This window comes from Canis lupus, chromosome 15 (assembly GCF_048164855.1).
Source record: "Canis lupus baileyi chromosome 15, mCanLup2.hap1, whole genome shotgun sequence".
Lineage (NCBI taxonomy): Eukaryota > Metazoa > Chordata > Mammalia > Carnivora > Canidae > Canis > Canis lupus.
Window position 1 is genome coordinate 43,855,760 of NC_132852.1, and position 20,081 is coordinate 43,875,840.

The 20,081-nt window shown below is 46.6% G+C and overlaps 1 protein-coding gene across 4 annotated transcripts in view; it reads right to left on the reverse strand.

The window, feature by feature from the left end:
- Positions 1–20,081, reverse strand: part of DPP6 (dipeptidyl peptidase like 6) — an 826,229-nt gene that overhangs the window by 161,794 nt on the left and 644,354 nt on the right. The gene's annotated exons all lie outside the window — the stretch shown is intronic.

The following is a 20,081-nucleotide window of genomic DNA, read 5'->3' on the forward strand; positions in this document are numbered from 1 at the left end:
ATACCCTCTCACGTGGCTATGATGTGTCTCATGCAGAAGGCATGGCTATGAATGCACTCATTCATCTACTGAGAGGCTGTGGCTGAATGGTCTTTGGAAACAGAAGATGCTGAATTTTAGGAGTTGCTTGAATGAGGGAGACGAGGCAAGGAGGAAGGGAAGTAAAGTGTAGGTACTGATTCTGGGCTTGAATCAGCAGAGAATTCTAAAGTAATTGCTTAATAATGCTACCAGAACAAAACAGAATACACTTAAGAGTAAAAAGTGCTGGGGAAGGCAAGATAGTCTCCCATACCCTAGAGTAGTTTTAGGTGGAGTCCCTGGGTGTAAAGAGATCATGGAAGCCCGAAGATGGGGTGATTAAGTACCAGGTAAGGGATGGCAATAATAACAGGACTCGGGTGGGACGGCTGGGCAGTTAGAAGAATAAGGAAGGGGTCTCAATATTCCCAGTTCCGAATGAATTTTAACAAACCTACCATTTGTATGTTTTTAACGTTTCAAAATATTTCAATAACATGGGCAATTTCCTCTTTAACTGTGGGTAGGGAAAGTCTAAGGAGGACTCAAAATCTAGAAGCTATTAAAGAGTGATACATTTGACTGCATGAACGTTTTTAAAGTATTTACATAACAAAAATATCACAAACAAAAGACAACTGACAAACTGGGAGAAAATATTCATAACCTATACCATGGACAAATAGCTAATATCTGTAATATATAAAAAAAATACCCTAAAATATTGAGGTTACAAAAGACTGAAAAAAAATAGAAATATGAGAAAAAGACACAAACAGACAACTCACAAAAAGGCTATAAAAAGTCCTCACAGGTTTTAAAAAGGACCAAGCAATGCAAAATTATAGAAATAGAAACTGAAATGACACTGAATTATCGTTTTTCACCTATGAAACTGTTCCCCTCCCCCAAAGAAAGAAAAGTTGTTGGTGAGGCTGAAGAAAAAGGCACCCTTGTACTTTGCTGGTGGGCATGAAAACTAGTGCAATCCTTTTAGAGGGAAACTTGGTAAGACCTAATAAGATACATACTTAACTCTTGAACTAGAACACTTCTGGGAAGATATACTTCCAATAATACAAAAATACATACTCAGAAGGTTATATTCACTGCAGCTTTGTAATGACAAAACATTGGAAACAATTTATGGTTGAAGAAACTATAGTACATCCATACAATGGAATATGGTACAGATGTAAGAAGGAATGAAGACCTCCATAAACTGGCACAGAGTCATTTTCATGATGGAATATGCAAAGCTCAACAGACTATAGTATGTGACCCACTGTATAAGAAAAAAAATATAAGAAAATATACATGTATCCTCACTTGTAAAAAAAAAAAATACAGGAAGCATAAACCTAAAACCAGAGGTTAGTTATGTATTGGGGGGGGGGCAAGTGGGAAGAAGGAGGGATTGGTCATGAGGTGGCTGGATAAGGAAGGAGAAGCACTTCTCTGGATATATTTATTGGCATAATGCCCAGTCTTAGACCATAGTAGAGTTTCACATACTTTTTGCATGCTCCAAAAATAAAACTAATAATTAAAAACAGTCAGGATGTAGGGAAACCCAAAAAGGAATAACAACACCACAACAGAGCAAAACACTATTGTAAATGAAGCACAAAACTACATGGAAGGTTTTATTTTTCAACATTCCTCTGGTTATTCAGGGTCTTTTCTGGTTCCATACAAATCTTAGAATTATTTGTTCCAACTCTGTGAAAATGAACTCTGTGATGTTGGCCTGGAATCAGAGGTGTTAGTCCAAATTCATGATTTCTAATATGTAAACATACATCCAAAAAAGTAGATATATGGGTATTCAGGGGTTACTGTGCACACATATATGCCCTTGCTCTGTTCACAGGCCTAGAACCAATGACCTCCAATAACAATGAGCACACTGAGTGCTCATATTGGTCTCTAAACACCATTATCCAATAAAAGTAAATAGGGCTCCTAGGAAACGTAACGGTATCTGAGCTGGAACAGGGACAATAGAAGATAAATCTGAAACATCTTATGGGTCCAGAGAGTAAGGAAATACTCAAAAAAGATAGAGCCTAGTCCAAAGAATGGAGAAGCCAGCCTGAAGGAGTTTCTCAGGGCCAAAGCTGGATAAGTCTGAGCAACAAAATAATTAAAAACAGTCTCAGATTAACCCATAGAATAAAATCAACACCCATAAATCCATACTAATATACATAAGTAATCAAATACATAAAGCAGCTCTTCCTCATGAGGGAATTCCAATTAATAAGTGTAGAAAGAAGGAAGAAAAAAAGCATCATATATGTGGCATTTTCACCCACAATGCAAAACCTCACTTCAATCACAAAAAAACACCAGCTGAAACACCAAATTGAGGCACACTTTACAAAATGGCTGACCAATAATCTTTGAAAGCGTCAAGGTCATGACCAACAAGGAAAGACTGAGGAAATGTTACAGACTAGAAGGGATTAAGGAGAACTAATGTCTAAAGGAACGTGGGATTCCGAGACAGGAAGGAGGCATTGGTAGAAAAATAGGTAAAATTCAAATAAGTTGAATTAGTAACACAGTGCTAATTTTAATTTCCTGTTCCTGATAATCACACTGTGGTTTTAAAGCAAACTAATAATATTTCAAGAGTATAAGAAGTCGGGATAGGGATAGAAGAGATTTGTCCTGTTTTTGCAATCCTTTCTTTGCCCAAAATTACTTTAAAATAGAAAGCTAAAAAAATCCAAAAAAAGGAATAGCTTATATCTCATTGGTTATGAAAAATATCAGAAAGAAATGGAAGTGAGAGAATTTCCCTCTTAACACACTGAAAAAGTCTTTGATATTTAGCACGGCACAGGGACTCAATACACGCATCTGAATATGCAGATGAGTAAGGACAGACGGGTTATGGGGGCGGCTCTAAGAGGAAGGCCTTTCGCCTGTTTAAAGACAAACCTAATGAATTCATTTGGTCTAGGTTTACCTAGAATTTTCCAAGCCTGGAGCACAGGGTAAGAAATGTTCAAATTCCACATTCTCACTGAATATTGGAATTCACTTGGTTAGGTAATGATTTCCAGGAGGTGTCTGGGATAATGGGGAACAGCGGGAGATTAGCTTCCCTCTAATCTAGTAAGTGTAAATGCCCTAAAAACTAACTGAAAATGCAATCTCCAAGTGGACAAAGTGCCCCAGAAGATTTCATGAGCACCTGGCCAGCAACAGGATGACCATACGTGCATCCCACCTTTGTTACCTTCACTCCTTCTCTAGAGCTCACATATGTTCCCTTCCCCTCATCGCTAGCATGTTAGACACATTTCTACAGCATGAAGACCGCAAATGCTAAGGGGAAGAGTGTGAGCTCCGGCCCCATGTCACACAGATCAGTCACTCGGATTAGCCTTAATGAGGAAGGTGGATAATAGTTATCCTTTCCCCCACAGAATGGTTGTGAAAATGAAGAGAAACAGCGAAATGTTACTTTATAAACTCTAACACACCCTGTAGAAGGAATTTTTATTTTCCTAGCTAGTGAACCCTGGTAAGTTAAATGCCCGAAGTGAGTTGCAGAGTTGCCTCAGTCTATCTTTAGGTAAACACAAGAGTGCACGCACCTCACACAGGGTGGAAAGCTCGGATGTGGTGGAAAGAGCTCTAAGAGGCTATAAATGTAATTCTGAATTCTGCCATTAACCAGCGGTAGGGTGTGGGGTAATAGAGAAACTTAACCTAAGTTTGTTTCCTCATGTATAAAATGAGAATAAAAATGCTTCCTTCACAGGATTGGATTTAATGATCTACTGCATGTGAAAACAGGTAGTAGAGAGCTTACTGAGTAAATATTCAATAATGCCACTTTATTCGTTGGTAAACTGGTAAATAATTAAGTTGATTGTGCAAACCACTATGTATATGTAACTTTAACAAAAGGTCCAATGATGTATCAGACATGAGGATAAATTTACTATAGAATTCAGCAATGAAACACCTTGATTCCTGTATTATGTGGGGGTGGGTTTAGGGACCTCAATCCTCAACCCTGCTCACTTGTTTCTATGAAATAAACCTATATTTTGCGTGGGAATAAGATGGTATAAGATTCATTTGTTTTCAAGTTACAGTGGATTTCAGGGTGGTCTGTTCGACTTTCCCTCCCCTGTGGGATCTCTTCTTCAATGATTCACCAGGTGGTCATCTATCCTCTGCTCAAATTTCCCACTGAATGGCTTTCCTTGCATAATTCTTTCTCTGCCCCAGCCTAGCAAGTGCCCAGCTTGGGTTTTTATGCTTAGCCCACCCCTTCATATAAACATCTAGGCTACTGCAAACTAGCAGAGAAAGCACGAAGCCAAGTGCAACTCTAGTCAGCTGGGTTTGAACAGTCACTTTCTCAACCATGATTCCAATCTTTCCTGCTTTCCTAACCTCCGGCATCTGGAAATAGGGCTTTATTTGCAAATAGGCTCTTTGCAGATGTAACCAAGTTAAAATAAGGCCATTCTCAATTAGGGCGGGCCCCAATCAAATTGAATCCTAATCTCCTTTATTAGAAGAGGAGAAGACACAGGACAGACATAGTGGGAGAAGCCTAGGTGACAATGGAGGCAGAGACTGGACTGACAGGGTCCATCAGAAGCTGGAGGGAGAGAGGAAGGATCCTTCTCTACAGGTTCTGAGGGAGTGTGGCAGCCCAGCTGACACTTTAATTTGGACCCCTGGCCTCCAGAACCCTGAGGGAATGAATTTCTATTGTGTTAAGTCTCTCGGTTTGTGGTAATTTGTGATTGCAGCCCCAGGATATGAATATACCCTTCATTTCATAGATAAACTGAGGCCCAGAGTGGGAAGTGCTTTGTTCAAGGACACAAAGCTGATCACTTTTTGACTAAAGATGAATCTCCTGCTTTGGCCGAGGGAGAAAAAAAAAAATCTCCAACTGGTTTAAGGAACAAAGTAGAAAGACCTTCAGAGAGCAGAGCAAAAGTAGTCCCCGAGGAAGCTTTCTCTGCAAAACACAGTACCCACCTTGTGGTGCTTCCTTGTGGAGCACATGCTCCCATCAAGAGGGAAGTCCTGGGTTCCTCCTTCCTGCACCGAGGACCGCTAGCAATGCTCTCTGCATGAAGGTCATTGCCATCAAATGATTTCCTCTCATGAACTGGATTATTCTGCTGTTTTTTAGGTGTGTGTGTGTGTGTATGTGTGTATGTGTGCATGTGTGCGCGTGTGCATGCATGTGCATATACGGTAATGCATAAAGGTATATTTTTATTTGTTTTGTGGTCGGTTAGTGCCCCCCCCCCCCAATTTTCTGTCTTTTTAAAACTTTATTCATTTATTTTAAAGATCCATGGCAGGCTCTGGGATAAGTCATCTCCAGGAGATGGACTGGTAGAAAAAATGATTAAGGAAGAATAAAATGATCTGGACTTACCATATCTCAAAATAATCAAGCAATTCATTCTAATTTTGCTTATTTGAGCAATAAACAAAACAGGGCATCAGTCATGTTGGATTTTGAAGAGTAAATTATTACAGCAAAGTTTATTCACTTATCTTTTTAAGTTGGTTAAAGGGATTGGAAAACTTCCCAACAAAAACAGTATTGGAAAAGTAAAGCTAAAAATTATTTTTCTGGCTCCTAACCCTTTTGTGGCTAAAGACACCCCAAACTAGCATTTCAACATCAAATAGAATGTGTTTCCTGAGTATTCCTATGTGCTTGGCATGGCGGGTAGTTTAAAAATATAAGACACACTCCCAGTCCAGGACAGTGTCTGACTCATTGTAGATGCCCTTAAATATTAACTGAATAATGAGTAAAATGGATGGATGAATGGATACATACGTGGGACCTCATCTCATCACCACCTGCTGATTGGTTAGGGTCAGTGATACCTTTAAATTCATGTAGAACTTAGTCATGGTATCAGTTCTTACACTTAATCTTAAATTACATGGTTAATTTCTTGAGGGCAGGAATCGTCGTAGGCATCAACCCTTACTGGGCGGCCAACACATCCTACCATTACTAACTATGAAGTGTCTCCATATCTATGGTGTACCAGACGTTCCTTCCTTAGGAAATATTTGATAGAGAAGTTCTGCTGCAGAGTCACTCCAGCCACTGAAAGATGATGGGGTGGCTCACTCTGAAATGTTTGTGACATCTCCCCCATCCAATTCAGGGGACACTTCAACACTTATGATCACAAGTACGAGTGCTAAATAAAGTCACACAGAAATTCTTTTAAGTAAAGAGGGGCTTGTGATGTACTTGTTACTGTATCCTCAGTTGTAGGCATGGGCTCAATAACCTCTGGTAAAGCAGAAGTAAAGCAGGAAATGAGACAGGAGTGGGCAGGGTCTGGAGCATTAGCCAAATGACAAAGCATATTTGGCGGGGCTGGTGGTGGTGGTGGTGGTGATGAAATGTTGGAAAATTGAATGAGGGGATGGCTGTACAATTCTGGGAATATATAGCCACTGGCCTGTATGGTTTAAATGGATGAACTGCATGGTGTATGAATTACAACATGTCCATAAAGCCAGGGAAGGGGAGAGAAGGAGGAGAGGAAGAGGAGGAGGAAGAATGGGGAAACAGGGAAAGAGCAGGAGGTGAGGGGGCGGGGAGGGGGAGGAGGAGCTCTGGCCATGGCCGCAGCTGCCTTACGAACATGAAGGTTTAAGGTTATATCCACATCACTTCCTAGTGATTTAGTGCCACACCTTCAAGCTCTGGATGCTTCCTCAGGATGTGCTCCCTGACTTGGCATTCCTGCCCTGCCTACCTGCACAGGGCCAATCATCCCATAGGAGACAGTAGCAGGTGGCCAGCCTGAGCAGGGCTGGGAAGGGGGCCCCATGCCGTCCTGCTGGATGGCACTGGACAAAAGACTGCTGGATTATAAAGTCTTGGGATAAGGTGGCATTCATAGATAATACGAACAATATTTCTTTGAGTTTCTGAGATTTAGCAGTTCATCAAGCAACAGGGAGATGGACAGACTGTCAAATTTCAAGAGCATGCACCCCCCCCAAAAAAAACAAACAAACAGAATGAGAAGTTTATAATGTTTCATTATAAACTCACAATTCTGCAGGTCCCCAAACACTCTGGTAGCCACCAGCGAGCATCCTGGCAGACTTGGGGGAAAGCCACATGTTGTTTCCTCTTCCTATACTTAAAACCTTTGTATTTACTGTTTCTGAAAGGTTTTCATAACCAATATATATTTTCTCTTCAGTCGCCTCTTCCAAGAGGAGCTGGGAAGAGCCCAGCTGGGATATTTACAAGGAACGATAGGACAGTTTGGAGGTTTCCCATGAAAGGTTTAGGCTGTAAGAAGCTGTGCAAGCTATGCAGAGGCCATACAGGACAGAAAGCTTTGTGTCTCACATATTAAGAAGCAACTCGGAACATTCCTATGGTTAAGCTTGCAGACAGCTGAGATGAGGAAGATGGCCTTTTGCATGGTGAGAACTTGGACAACCTCTATGTATACGATCTTCAAGAAGGTCCACATCTGAATTTCAGGACCAAGTATATGTGGTATAGTTAAAAAATGCATATTCAATATACCCATTATATTCAAAGCATAAACTGCAGAGAGAAGACTCAGCAAAACCTTCTGGCCTGTGGTACAAATGGGGTTTCCCAAACATGGCCATAGCAATATTTCTGGTCCCAAATGCTTTTTCTAAATCGTGATGCTCCCTGAAGATGAAGTCTATTTCCTCGAAACTGACTGAGGCCCTCAGATGGCATCAACGAGCAGAAGGCAGCCCAATTCCTCTGCCAGGCTCCTGGGGCTGAGTCACGAAGGCAATAACGTGCTCCTTGTTTCCCTTCTTTCGCAAGTGCACCTGTTGGAATGCAGCCACCATGCTGCAAGGCAGCCCAGGCCAGCTGGAGGATCACACTGAGGGGTTTCAGCCAGCAGACCCAGCTGAGGTCTTGGCCAACAGCCACCATCACCTGCCAGCCTCTTGACTAAGTCCAGCCCGGAGCCTCCAAGCTGCCCTGGCTGCCACCCAGTGAAGCCAGCATGGGCTGTTCCTGTTGAGCCCAAAGCAAATGGCAGATTTATGAGCAAAACAAATACTGCCAGTTTCAAATCATTCAGTTTTGGGGGTAATTTGGTATTCAGTCATAGTACCTGGATTGGAACATCCAGCATGAGTGCTGTACAGAGAAAATAAGTAGAAAGTACGGTACAGAGTGGGGTTTAAGACGGTTGGGACAAAGGGATCTTCGTGGTGTCATCTGAAAGGTGCAGGCACTGCACATCTATATAAAGAGCAAAATCCCCTCCCTGTGTTTGCAACATGCTCCCAGCAATCAATCAATCCCCTCTCAATGGATACCTCTTGCTTTCCTTCATTCTTCCCCCTGTAGTAGCCCTCTCCCACTCTCCCTGAACATCTCCCATTACTTGATCTTGGCTTTTTTTATTTGCACATCCATCATTGATACCTGAGTGGTTAAGGGCCAGGGAGACGTCATTGGACTCATTTGTAGTGGGGACGACAAAGCCCACCTCTTGGGGGGTTCTGAGGGTAAATTAGATGACTTCTGTAAGGCGCTGTCAGTACTTCGTTCAGCAGGCTGCAAGTCTGGTGTGTGAGAATGCGTCATGCATGCCATGAGGGAGCTGGTTCATGCGTCTCTAACCTGTCCAGAGCCTGCCTGCATCCTGAGTGCTGAGGGAGGCACTGAAGAAGGCAGGTTCCTGGTCTCTGTCCCTGGTGCGCTGTGCACAGAGAGGGACATCTTGTTGCCCTGTCCCCTCTGTTGTCTTCAGTAACATCTCTTCTGTGCACCCAACGGCTGGCCCCGGTCTGCTCACACGTCACAGCCTCCCTGAGGGTGGAGGTCGTGTACTCCATTTGGTTAAGTGCAGGTGGTATGTGCAGCTTCTAGGAAGCGTCCTACGATGGAGGGGGCATGCTCTTCCGCCCTGTGTTCTCTCTGGCTAGCTGAAAGTCTTGAGCAATGGCCAGACCCGGGGCAGCCACCAAGGACTGAGGAGGAGGCCACCAGGCTGGAAACAAGGCAGTGGGGCTGGCTCCCTCGCCCTCTGGGCTCCAGCCTGGGTCCCCCACACATGAGGCAGAGAACAAGCTGGACTTTGTAAGAGTCCTTGTTATTTTGGGTTTTCTGTCCCCTTCCTCCAAATCTGACCAGATCATGCCTAGTTCTGGATGGATCCTAGAGAGATACACTTTTATAAGCTCTTCAGATGTCTTAAAAAATAAACCAACGGTTGAGAATTGGCCCAGCTAAGTGCCTGGCATCTGCCTCTCATGAACTGCCTCTCGTGGGGCTGCCCACGACTCCCGGGGTGAGCTCGGGGAAGGCGGGTGAGCAGGGCACTGCCATGCAGCCCCGGGGGCCTGACCACACGTACGATCCACACGGGTGCAGGCAGGGGTCTCGGGCTCTGTGTGCCAAGGTCCCTGACAAATGCTCCTTCTGACCAGGAAGAGCTGGGTTTGTTACCCGAAGACACTAATGAGGCCCTTTGAGGAATTATTTTAAACCAATGTAACTGTGTATGTTGGTAGTAAAAATACAACAAAACAAAACAAAACTTCACAAGGATAAATTTGACCAAAGAAATGGAGGAGCCAGACGGCATGACGCCTCCAGCAGCTTGGCGGGGTGGGGGTGAGGGGGAGCGGAAAGTAATAATAAAGGACCCAACAGGATAGATGAAGACAGATAGGATCTTTGGAGCCAAACCGATTCAGATTCTATAGCCAGGAAGCGAGGCGGGGCGTGGGTGGGGCCCTGAGCTCTGGCTCCGTGCCCCACCCCCGGGGCTCCCCCACCTCTCCCCTAGAGAACACACTAGCTCAGGAGCTCGAAGTCTGCAGAGAAAGGCCTGAAAGACCCCACTAATGATCTGGGGGCTGCCCTCCGAGTAGTCCTGTCTCCCCTTCCGCTGCTTTGCCCCTCTGTCATCCCTTTCCATCTGCTTTGTCATCCCTTTCCACTCGGAAGGCATAATTTAGAACTTCCACATTTTTTTAATCCAACCTGAAAGCTTATTTTCAGAATCAGGCCTGAAACAAGCTCGTTATTCAGAGTTGTGTTTTGAGGCAGATGCTCCAGGACAGAGTCCATGGTGCCAGCTGGGCTTCGCGGGTGGATGCAGGATGAAGCCTCCTGGGCTCATCCTCATCGGAGAGGCCCTCGGCTGCCTCCCACTCGCTCATTCCAGCCTTTTCTCCAGGGCTGCCCTGCCCAGCTGTGAACTGCGAAGGTTGAGCCAGAGACTGAGCACGAGTACTGTGCCCAACTGGGAGGGAAGACTGGGTGCTCACAGGAAGGGGCCCAGCAGGCTGTCCACAGCCTCCCTGATGTGCCTGCCCCGCACTGGGACCCCTCACTGGAACCCTCCACTGCCTCCCCCAGACCCTCCAATGGGATCCTCCACTGGGACCTGCACTGGGATCCTCTAATGGAACCCTCCACTGCCCACCCCTGACCCTCCACTGGGACCTGCACTGCCTCCTCACTCCCAATGGGACCGTGCTGCAGACACTTGCGCCCTGTCCTGGCTGGCCCTGTCCTATGTGGGCCCGGCTCTATGGGTGGCAGCCTCCACACTGTGCGAGGTGAGTCCCGTTGGGGGTGTGCTGGGCCCTGGGGCACATGGGGCGGGGAGGACACCGGGGCTCAGGCGCAGTGGGCCCGCTCCGAACCGTGCATCTACGTGTCTGGGCTGGTCCTCTATATCTTCCCACCCTTCCTCTGTTTTCTGTATCCTTTTCCTCTCTCCACCTTCCTCTGCTTCTCTCTCTCTTGCATTTTCTGGAAAATGTTTTTACCTTTGTCTTTAAGCCTTGCTGTTGGGTTTTCATTTCTGTCATATGTTTTTAATTTCTAGGAGCTCTTTGTTCTGAAATTTAAAGGACCACCATTCCGGGTTGTCTCATGAGAGTGATGCATTCTCTCCGTGAGGATGTTGATAAGAGGCTTTGTCCCCACATTTTCTTCTCCTTGCCTGAGGAATTCCAGACAAATGGTGATTCTACTCTGAGCTTGGGACTGACCAGCAGATGGGCAGTTCTGAAGAGCATGAGAAGTGTTTCCTGGCCCTTTCTGTCCCTGACATTGGGATCCTCTGGGGACAGTCCCTAGGGTGAGGACCCTGGTGGGCAAGGTGCGGCTGCTGCTCATCCGAGAGGAGGAAAGGGGAATTGGGGTCTCACTGCCCGCTGTACATGAACCTCCATCCCTGACTCGGACCTCAGAATGCTCCCCGTGTTCCCGTCTCCGGAGCCTCTGTTTTGTCCTCTCTGGGAAACAAACCTCCCGTCTCCTGAGGACCTGTCGAAGGGAATTTGGGGTTCGGATGGCCTCACAATTTTCAAATCGTCTTTGTTTCTCTTGCACACTCCCTCCTCAGCTTCCAAAAGCACCTGGAGGGGGGCACCTCTCATCAGAGGTGATGTTCTAAAGATCTGATGCATCAGAATGGAAACCACAGCCAACCAGGACAACCAGGACAAACACCACTGGGTGGTGGCCCTAGCAGAGCGCCACCTCTGCCACGGGTGCCGAGGGCCACCTGGGGTCCTCAGTAGAAGCCGGGTCATGCCTGGCCTGGGAATCAACTGCCTTATGTTTCGTCAGCACAGCCCCCACCCCTCCTCTGTGCTGAGACTCAAAGTCTGGTTGTCTCCTCCTCTTCTCTGCTCCACAGGAGTTTACACCTTCACTTTTTTTTTTTTCATTTTCTGTAGTATCAGTGGGGGTCTGAGGACACCCGAAAGTAGTGGAAGTAGCTCTGTTGTCTTTGCCTGTAGTTCCCACCCACTCTTTCCAGAATCCCTTGTTGAGTCATACTAAGTGTCAAGCCTGAGAGGCTCAAAGGTGGGCAGTGACCCAGGGAAGTCACCAGTGATGCACAGGTGCAGCCCTGCTGCTGTCAGCCCAGGGGAGGGCTGGAGTCGGGGGAGCTAACCCATCTGGGCAGGTCAGGGGAGGCTTCCTCAGGGATGCAACAATCTAGGAGAGATAAGAATGCTGAGTAATAATCGTCCAAGCTGTGATTCCTAGAGGTGAGTGTGGGTGGAGGAGCGGGTTGGGGAGGACAGTCTTCAAGGCAGAGGGATGAGCCTGTGAAAGAGCCACACGGTGCAGGGGACTGTGGCCAGGATGAGGCTGGAGGCAGCGCTGCTGGGACAGGAGGCCATGCCTCAGGCTGAGACTGCTTCTCAGTCTGGATAAGTGGCCGAGTGGACACAGGCACCTGATGGTCGCCCTCAGCCGGCTGTGCCTCAGGAGCCAGGGGTGCAGAGTGCAGGCGGTGCCTTCCTCGCTCTTCCATCTTCCTGCCTGCCCACCACAGTGCACCAGTGCCTCCTGTCCTCATGCCCGAGGCCTGCAGACTACAGGAACCTCTGTCTCTCTGACCTTCTGTATTTGCCTCACGGACCTTCTGTATTTGCCACACGGTAGGCATTTTATAACCCGTGACCTCACGTTTCCATGTTGTTTGCATTTACGTGTGGTCAAAAGTAAAGGAGAAGCTTTTTTGCAGACAAAGCCTTATTTACTCTGTGCTCTGTAGTGCTAAGGACAGGTGATACCAAATATTAAATCATCTTCAGCCCCAGGGGGGCTGAGAGCCCTGCTGCTTCAAGTCTGAAAATGGTCCCAGCCTACAGGGGCTGTCCCTGTGTTTACTGGGTTCTATGTTATTACTCTTGCTTTCAATAGAACACCTCTTTATCCACAGAATTCATGAAGCTTCTCGTATGATAATTGGTCTGCCCATGTGTGCGGTTTCTCCCACCACATAGGAAACCTGAGAATTAGAGCGATCTCCTTTTTCCCCATAATCCACCCACAGTACCAGGTTTTCTGTGAGGATATGTGCTTTGGCTGATTAAGGACAGATAATTAACTGGTCACTGTCAACCTCCTAAATCCCTCCCTGGGGAAGCGGGAAGTATGAATTCTGCATGACCGTCTCCATGCATGCAAGATCATCACACCTTCAGAGACTAAGAGATTTGCTTCTTCTTCTTCTTCTTTTTTTTTTTTTTAAAAGATTTTATTTATTTATTCATGAGAGACACACACACACACAGAGGCAGAGACACAGGCAGAGGGAGAAGCAGGCTCCATGCAGGGAGCCCAACATGGGACTGGATCCCAGGTCTCCAGGGTCAGGCCCTGGACCGAATGCGGCTCTAAACTGCTGAGCCACCCGGGCTGCCCTAGATTTGCTGCTTCTTTTGCTACATTGTGCAAAACCTCCTTTGAATTCACACACACACACACACACACACAAATCCCGAAGAAGGATTACAGAGTGAGGTTTGAACACCTATGCCAACAAAAATTGTTTATCATCTATCTGCGGGCCTCGTAGGGGAAGTGGTTCTTCAACAAAGACCACATGGGAATAAAGCACACACAGTAGCCTCACAAGGGCAGAGAGGAGCATGGCTCCCCTATGCTCAGCTACTGATCATTTCCTATAATTAATATTGATATTTGTTAATTATAACACAACTGAATCTATCAACACTACACATCTCATCAGTCCTTCTCTTGGAACCCTGTTCTTATTCCTGTAGACCTTGGTCCTATTACTCCAGATCCTTTGAGACACTTGCTTTCTCTTCTTATAACTTTAACACTGACTGAGTTAACTTCTTTAGTATAGAAATCTTTCCCTTGGCGATCTTGGAGGCTGTGTTGACCTGGGAGTCTGGCGATGGCGGTCGCTGACCTGCAGAGGACAGTAGCACCTCGACCGTAGGACCACACTGCCCAGCTGCAATGCAGCTCCGCTATTGACCTGGACCTGGACCACCCTTCCTTCCCCACACCTGGGTCTTTCATACGTAAAGGGGGATGTGATAGTCTTTACACTATAGGCCTACTGAAAGCTGTCCAGGCGCTCACAACAGTCTCTGACAGAGAAACCTCTATATAACTGAAATCCATGTTTTGGTTATGACCGAATAAAATTTCTGGGCTCAGGAAATAACTTTTTGAAAAAACATGGCTCCTTAAATAGTTCCACCTGTTGGTAGATAAAAAGAAAGACACCTTGAAAATCTGGACAAGTCTTCTTCACAAGAATCCTTGGCATTTCCCCCATCTAAAAGTCTGCTCCTTAAATTCTGTGGGTCACTGTCATAGGCCTGCAGGAATCAGTTAGAAAATATTTCATGTATCATTTCACTTTACAGACCACTGTATGGGCAGCAATGGCCTTCCCACAGCTCTGGCTTCTTATGACAAATGGATGATTTGAGATTATTTCAGGTTGACTTTCACTGAGGGGCAGGCGAGGGGTTGAAAGCACTTGACTTAAATTAGGCATTTCTCTTTTTAGAAGAATTCTTCTCCTCCCCCAAATAAACACACATGCGTGCCCACACACACGTGCAAAGACACACACTTGTCAGTCTTCTCCATAGACTGGAAAAACAACTTTTACCCAAGAGCGAGTGCTCTGCTTTGTGGCAAACATTATCTCTTCCATTCTAATGCTATTTAGTGGCCGGTATTATGTTGGTGACAAATCAGGAGACAATCTGATGTAACTACAGTCAATTATTGTTTTGTCCACATGAAGATGATAAGTGCATCTGGGAACTCAAAATAATAATGAGATCGCTTTCACAGAAGGCCTTTCTCTCTCTGGGTCCCAAATCACACCAAAAATAGCAGTGGGTGCTAAAGACCCAAGTTACCTGGGTTAGCGCTGATGAAATGGGAATCTTGCTGAAAACAAGGAGCTGGCGATGACTGAAGGCACCTAAACACTGAAATAAACATTTCCTGTGGCCAAACACCACATTGTTTGGCATCCGTGAAATGCTGAGGATGAAGAGATGAGGTCGGGCATCATAGCTACCTATAGCTACCTATAGCATCCTCATCAACAAGGCCTGTATGCACTCCTTACTGCTGGGTGGTAAGAACCAATGGTTCTCTCTTAAGGACATCTTTCTTTTATAACTTTTAGTTGACTTTGGTTACATAAACTTTTATGGCCTTCCTGTTGTGCACATATTTACTGGGTTAATGAGGAAATGATAGGATGTAACACCCCTACCCATGTCTGCACCCAAACTGCTTGGTGTGTTTTATGAAGACGGCTGAAAGAAACCAGGCTAAGCCAGTCAGTGAAGGGAATCAGACATGGCACTGGCAGTGCTGCATTGTCCTCCAGGAAGGCTGGATGCCTGGAGTACACCTCTTGGAGAGGCTACTACGGGTGGGGCCTGGCCATCAGCTTGGCACCCATAGACACCCTATGTGCTTGGCGTGTGGATTCCTATCTATCTCTTAGGAATAGCTGCACCTTAGCCAAGTTCAGAATTGATGTAACCGAAAAAGGTAATTTGTTCATTTTTTTTTAAAAAGTATTTATCTATTTATTTAAGAGAGAGTGTGTGTGCAGAGGGAAGGAGAGAGAAACTCAATCAGACTACATGCTGAGCCTAGAGCCCAATGTGGGGCTTGATCCCATGACTCTGAGACTATGACCTGAGCTGAAATCAAGAGTCAGACACTCAACAGACTACACCACTCAGGCGCCCCTAATTTGCTAATTTTTGATGAGAAATATCACAGGCCAGTTGGCCTGAGTGCTCATGTTAATGAATTGGTTGAGTGAAATTGTGATCAGAAGGTAGCTGGCGAGCCGGACAGGGTAGGCAGGCAGCTTGAAGCAGCCCCAGGTGGCAAGGACAGCTTTTCGTCTGGCAATCGGGGTGGTTGTTGTCTTTCTGCCCCTCTGGGCTTCTTGATCTGCACACTGACCTTTTGATTCACCCAAAATGTCTTCAGAAGGGTTCAGCCCACCTGCTCAGATTTTCATTTCCTACAAAATAATCATGAGAGTTGTGGGTACAGTTAGGTTCCCGAGCCACACAACCTCAGATGAACACCTGGACTATGCCTGCAGGAGCTGTGGCAGTAAGAGCCACAGGATTTCAGCAACTCTTAAAAGACAATCTTTCTCCCTTTCCCTTGGGGTTCTGGGTGGGGGGCAATGGAGGGTGGTTACTTTTAACCTTATGTACATTCAAAACACATAAATATGAATTTTAATGCAAATGTATCTGTGTAACCTCTGTCTTTCCACAGCCCTACGATGATTCTGACAACCCACCTGAGCAGTTACCTTTAGCCAAATTTTAGGAACAAGGAGAAGGAGGCCAGTTACACGGGGGGCAGGCTGGCAGAGAACCCAGCTCCGTGACCTTCAGCCCAGGTTCATCAAGATCACCTCCACCGAGGCATATAGCCCTACACTTCCTTATGGGTCAGACCCTCAGGGGTGATTCTCTACCAAGAAATGGCACTTCACTGCCTCCAAACCACCAAGGGCTCCTCCCCCAGGCTGTTACAGCTATCTTGACAGTTGACAGGCTGTTTGGTTTGACGAGGGCTGGAGCAGGGCTCGCCTGGAGCTGTGGTCTGAGACCACGGTGACACACAGGGCCCCTTAGGTATTTCCTCGTCTGACCTCTTAGAATGTTTGTATGTAATGTGTAATGATGTGAAACTTTATTTTGATAGGGGCCAATTATTTGCTTCAGATATCTTTCATTTTTCCTATCAAAACAGGAAAATAGCACCAATGATTACTCTCTGACTGATGTCAAACAGCACATAGGGGTACTTGGGTGGCTCAATGGTTAAGCATCTGCCTTTGGCTCAGTGCATGAGCCTAGGGTCCTGGGATCGAGTCCTGCATCGGGCTCCCCACAGGGAGCCTGCTTCTCCCTCTGCCTGTGTCTCTGCTTCTCTCTCTCTCTCTCTCTCTCTCTCTCTGTGTGTCTCTCATGAATAAATAAATAAAATCTTTAAAACATTTTAAAAAAACACCACATAAACTGCAGGAGTGTCTCTTAACATCATTCACAGACAGGACGTGCAGACTCACTTAGTGAGCAATGGCACGGGGCAACGTCCCCACCTTGGGCTTCTTTCCTGTTTTGATAATGCTGGTCACTGGGTCATCTCCAGTCTCACAGCTACTCAATGCAGTCCTTACTATGAGCTTCACTTTTAAGAAAAAATATTTTATTTATTTATTTGAGAGAGACAGACAGACAGACTGAGAGCATGTGCAGGGGGAGGGGCAGAGGGAAAAGCAGAGTCCCCACTGAGCAGGAAACCCAACGCAGGGCCATTCTGAGGACTCTGAGATTATGGTCTGAGCCAAAGGGAGACATTTCACTGACTGAGCCACCCAGGCGCCCCTGGTCTATGAGCTTTAAATCACACTCAACACAAGGAGGAAGAATGAACCTACATAAAGTGAATGACATGACACTCAGTCCATAATTCAGCTGGACTCTAGTTAGGCTGAGATGCCATGGAAGGTGATGTTACAAAGAGGGCGCTACACCTGGAGCAGGAGAACCAAGTTGAAACCATGGTCGACCACTAGTGGTGAGCCCTGGAGCAAGTTGCTTCAACTCTGGGTCTCAGTTTTCTCATCTCTGAGGTGGAGAAATGACCTACGCCCCCTCATCATTGTGAGTACCAAATACAAAATGATATTGTACATCTCAGTCCCAAATGTGATAAGGGCTCACTGACGTGTATGTGTATTTGCACACGCATTCATTCATTTCCTCCCTCATTCATACGTGAGATAAGGGATAAGGATACAGAGAGAAACTTGGGCCTTTATGCTGGACTGTCAATGACAGGGTTTGTACAGATCTGCACAGGAGAATAAAGAAACAGGCAGATCTCAAGAACACAGCAAGTGTGATGAAGGGCATGGCTTCTCCCTGGTGCAAAGGGTGTGTCCTGGGAAGAAGAATCTGGAAAAAAAATGGACAAAGGACAGAGTGGATGGAGCCCAGCATGGTGTCTGGATGTTGCATGGTTGGCAGCAGGGAACTACTGTGGTTCTGGGACAGGATGATACATGAAGCATGAGCACCAAGGGCTGCCCTCTGAGGCGGGCTGCATGGGAAAGGGGCGGGCAGGGGCTGGGGCCACACCAGACATGCCCAGGTAGGGGGCGGTGGCCAAGGCGATGGGCCTCCCAGTAGGACCTTCACAGGTGGGTAGCTTCAGTACTGGGTGAGAAACTCCAGTTCTCCTATCACCTGTCATGATATGCAGGGCTTATATGAGCCCTGGGTTTGGACTTTTTCTCTCCTTTAAGAAATGTTACCTTACGGGGACAGCTGGGTGGCTCAGTGGTTGAGCATCTGCCTTCAGCTCAGGTTGTGATCCTGGGGTCTCAGGATCAAGTCCCACATCCGGCTCTCTGTGTGGAACCTGCTTCTCCCTCTGCCTGTGTCTCTGCCTCCCTCTCTGTGTCTCTCATGCATAAATAAATAAAATCTTAAAAAAAAAAAAAAGAAATGTTACCTTATGGTCCGTGTCGGCTGTTTCTGTGGGGGGCCCGGGGGAAGTGTGTGTGAGCACTGCTCGATAGCCACTCTGAGCACTTCACAAAGTCAGTGGAAATTTACATTAGGGCCACAAGGTGCTGAATCCGAGTCAGTAGGCTGACAGCTGTAAATAACTTGCCCTTCACTGGGAACCTGGTGTCCAAACTTCTGTGTTTATGAAAAAAGGTTAATGCTCCACAGGTTTAGTGCTCCCACTTTCTCCCTATGGGTGTGTTCATCCGTCTTGCAGGATGTAGAAAACAGAGAGCTACCGGCTGGGGTTAAATTGAATTCCGTGCAGACAGGCAGAAGCATGTGCTTTGCAAGGCTTCTTCTCAGTCTGGGCACCTGGCCCAGGGCAGTGTGTCGACCTTGCTCCTGAGTGTCTGCTGGCTGAGCCGAGTCCCGGGGAGCTGGAAAGCCTCAACACAATGAACGACTGCGTCATCTCCACTGAATACTGGTGCCATCGGGTTCGGGCCCTTGCCCTGGAATCAGGCCTTCCCAGTGAGGAAGTACAACAGCACACAGTCCTTTGTACTGTGCATGGTTAGTGGCTCTGGAAACACCTCTTAGTCAAGTGTACATGCTCTGGGTTGGTGGTACTGCACACCAATCACCTCCCAGGGAGGGCCCGTGCTGCCTATCTTCTCCATAGGGTTGCAGTGAAGATGTAATAAAAGAATGGACAGGAAAGTCTGAAAAAGCCTACAAATCCCTCTCAACAGAAGTTACTTTGTGGTCTTTGCTAGTGCTGGATGGGAGCCCCAGGGTCAGAAAACAGGTCTGCAGCACAGACCCCAGGCTGTCCAGGCACGGGAGGTCCTGTATGCCGCCTTTAAGCTGTGAGGCAAAAGGCACATCCAGCCCAGGACTGGGATGATTTTGGATCTCAGCCTTTCATGCTCCTTCCTCTAAGATAGCCAGCTCTTGGAAAACAAAACAAAACAAAACAAAACAAAACAAAACAAAACAACAAAAATACCCTTCCCAGAAATCTGTCTGAGAAATAAGCCATCTCAAGGGGGTTTATGCCCAGAAGCTTATGCACATGGACAGGGCGGCTTCTTCGGGGGGCTGTGATCTGCCTCTCACCTCTGATTCCCTACTGCACCCACCACGTGCCGCCCGATGGACCCATCATTCATAGATGCTCTGAGGACAGCAATCGTGGGGACAAAGAAACATGCAGCCAGGTTGGACAGCTCACCCCCTGTGCCTGTATCGGGGCAGGGGGAGCTTGAGGACAGGCACCGGCACTGGCGAATCTGGCCAGTCATGTGCAGGGGCACGGTGAGGATGGGCAATTAATTTAAAAGGGGTGTGTGTGTGTGTGTGTGTGTGTGTCTAAATAGTACAATCACTTTGGATAATCGGCAGTTTTTTATCGAGTTAAACCTCCATTTACTGTCCAGCAATTCTACTTCTAGGTATTTACTCACGAGAAATGAAAACATCTCCATACGCTATTCTGTGGGCAAACACTCACAGCAGTGTTATCCAAAAAAGCCCCAAGCTGGACACAACTCAAATGTCAAATGGTGAGCACGTGGACTAATGACGGTGTGGCCACGCAGCAGGCCCGTTCTCAGCAACCACAAGTGTGGAGCACAGACCTAGGCAACAACGTGGGGGACCGCGGAAGGCAGTTTCGCTAA